General features: G+C 37.3%; 1 non-coding gene across 1 annotated transcript; it reads right to left on the reverse strand.

The window, feature by feature from the left end:
- Positions 1-502: 502 nt before the first annotated feature.
- Positions 503-564, reverse strand: LOC139163339 (small nucleolar RNA Z39). Its single transcript, XR_011558489.1, has one exon. It is a non-coding gene; the product is annotated as a small nucleolar RNA Z39 (small nucleolar RNA).
- Positions 565-3,228: the final 2,664 nt, after the last annotated feature.

Below are 3,228 nucleotides of genomic sequence, written 5' to 3' on the forward strand. Positions count from 1 at the left end.
CCGAATAACAATTTCCATTTGTTGTTAACAGAGAATGGGAGATTCTGAAAAGATAAGAATGTTGAAATTTTGTTTTAGCAAGGTACTCAGTTATTAAGCAAAGTTAACGTATATAACATGACTTGGCCTAAATCCCATGGATAGCAACCAAGTACTAAATGTTTGTTCATCATTTAGGTACAGGAGCACAAATAGGAATTAACTGTTATAACATATTCACTGCTTAAGTCGTTGATGCCTTACAATAAAACAGCGACCACCAATGCTAGTTATGGTAAAGAGAAAGGTTCCGAATAACAATTTATTCCTAATTATTAAAAATTCCTAATTTTCAAAAATTCCTACTTTTCTAAAAAGTGGGTCAGTCGGGTATCAATAGCTTAATATCAACATCCTTCAATTCACCCTATTTTTATTTCACGAGGCATGTCCTTTAGAGGCCATCTTGAATAGGAGTATGACCTGAAATTAAATTGTTATCTGAACACTATTTCAAAATAGGTACATCAGAAAGCGTTTACAGTATCATCCTTATTCATGCTGTTATGCTATCATCACCTGTACCGGTAGAATTAAGAAAAATAAGATATATACTAAAGGCCCCTGCAGAAACAGGAAACTGATTAATATTAAAAAAAAACATATTAAAATAGTAAAATAAACCCAACACCACCATTTATACTGAGCAGGGCTTTCGGCCGGTGCCTTATTAAGCTACAGTCAGAGAAAAATGGCATTTCTAAAACTTGATTCCATAGTGGGAGATTTAAAAACATAAGTAATGCTGCCCCATCCCGCATCTTGAGCTCAGCCTAGGTGTTTCATGCTACGGGGAATCCAAAATGCGAATATTTGATATTACAAATATATATATATAAAATAAATAAATCATGGATCCTTATTCTCTCCTTCGAAAAGTCAATCAATTTGGCCCCGGCCTACCAGTGCCGTAAAATAGAGACGGGGGGGGGGGGGGGAGATTGAAAAGTAAGAGCTTTATTATTATTTTTCCCTCACGGACTTCGAAAGGCGAAGGGCCCAGAGAAGCAAAGGAGCCTCTCTCCGGTGTCTTCCTCCCGCATCAAACGAACGACAGCCGGGGGAGGAAAGCAGGCCCAGCCCTACTTGCGCAGGAAACCGACTTTGGCCATGGCGCCGCTCGAAGGGCAGAAGGAACGGAGGCCCTGAATTCGTAAGCCTTCCCTCCGCTTCCATCTTACCTTTCCGGGCCCCTCCTCGTAATGCATCCGCCGAAGGGCGGAGGTGCCGAACCGACGGACACTGTTAGCCAACATAGCGGCCGGAATGAGATCCTCGGCGACAAAACACAAGTTGCTTCTCCCTCACGACCTTCAGTTAATCTAGAGCCGCGTGACTCAGGCGTTATGGGAGAAAAAGACCGTCGCCGAAAGGCAACACGGGAATCGTAGTTTTAGGGCAGCAAGAAGCCGTGGCTTGCGGAAATGAACGTTTCTTTCATAAGTACAGTAAGTATCTGTTTCCTAGCGGCAGGGTTTGCTTTGTTGGCTGAGGAACTCTGGGAGTTGAAGTCCACAAGTCTTAAAGTTGCCGAGGTTGGAGAGTGGAGACCCCCTGTTCTAGCGTCATTGAGGAGAGTTTCGCGGGTGGTATAATAATAATGATAATGATAATGATAATAATAACAACAATAACAACAACACCTCACTCTTCTGTAAATAGGCATTTATTGATTTGTTTATGTTAAACTCTAAATTCTAGCAAATAAATGCAATGCAGAAAGCGATTATTATTATTTTTTATTGTAATAATAATAATAACAACAACACCTCACTCTTCTGTAAATAGGTATTTATTGATTTGTTTATGTTAAACTCTTAATTCTAGCAAATAAATGCAATGCAGAAAGCGATTATTATTATTATTTATTATTATTATTATTATTATTATTATTATTATTATTATTATTATTAATTATATTTGTATGCCGCTCCTCTCCGAAGACTCTTGGCGGCTCACAACAATAAAAACAGTACAAATCCAATAGTTAAAAGAATTTAAACCCTGAATATAAAAGCAATCATACATCTCATACAAACCATGCATAAAACATGCATATTCCTCTCCCCCATCCCCACTCCTCCATCCTTTGCTAAAGCTGGGGGAAAAAAGAAGTAAGCATAATCAAATATTATAAAAGTGCTTCGTTGCAATTAAACAAATACCTAACTGCATAAAAGTAAAGAGAGGCAACGAGAGAAAGCTTGGCTCAATACTGGCAATAATGAAATCAGATGTATGTAAGATGAAACCGATAGTGGTGAGAGATAAATGCAATAAAAAGAAATGGAATGCAATTTTCCCTGCAAAAGAAACCAGTAAAAACTTTTATATGCAAAGGTGTGTGTATGTGCACCCTATACTCCCTTAAGTACTGCTAGAGTCAATAAATTAATAAAACTACTATATGAGTATAACCTGGAGCTTTAGAAGTAATATCTAAAAATCCAAAGACTTTATTTACTTAACAAATTTGCAATGGTACTTCAACTCACTCCCAGGTGATTCTGGGTGGCTTACAGCATTAAAATCATAGAAACTATAAAACTCCACTCGCCACTTCCTATGGCAGCAGCAATGCAATCAAACCAACCATTTGGTCCACTTTATTCCCATTTTACGGCACTGGTAGGCCTCACCCAATTCCTAAGAGGTAAGTAAAGGGCATGCAAAAGTGTAGCAGTGTGGCTACCATCCCTGTCCTAATGTTGCCTCCTATCAGTACCCATCTTATGGATAATGTTATATCTTTGTATATTACCAATACGTACTTGAAATAAATAAATAAAAAAAATAAGTGTAAGTGCTATTGCTATAAATACACTATTGGCATTCTTGAGAATCTTGCAGGATAAGGATGCTGAGTAAAGAGTGAATCAAAGGCTTTTCATTGTTACAAAATCAAAGAAGACATCTGTCATGAAAGGAAAATTTGCACCATGTATGTGAGGACAAGCAAATGTTTTGAAAGGGCAAAACAAAAATGGGCTGTAAAAGTCAACATAGACATTCATTTGAATGAATGAATGAACAATTTAAACCAGCAATTCAAAATAATGAAACAGAACTGAACTTGTCTGAATATAGACAACAGCTTAAAGAAAAAGTTTGTAAATGTAGAATGGAATGGAATAGAATAGAATAGAATAGAATAGAATTTTTATTAGCCAAGTGTGATTGGACACACAA

This window comes from Erythrolamprus reginae, chromosome 2 (assembly GCF_031021105.1).
Source record: "Erythrolamprus reginae isolate rEryReg1 chromosome 2, rEryReg1.hap1, whole genome shotgun sequence".
Taxonomy (NCBI): Eukaryota; Metazoa; Chordata; class Lepidosauria; order Squamata; family Dipsadidae; genus Erythrolamprus; species Erythrolamprus reginae.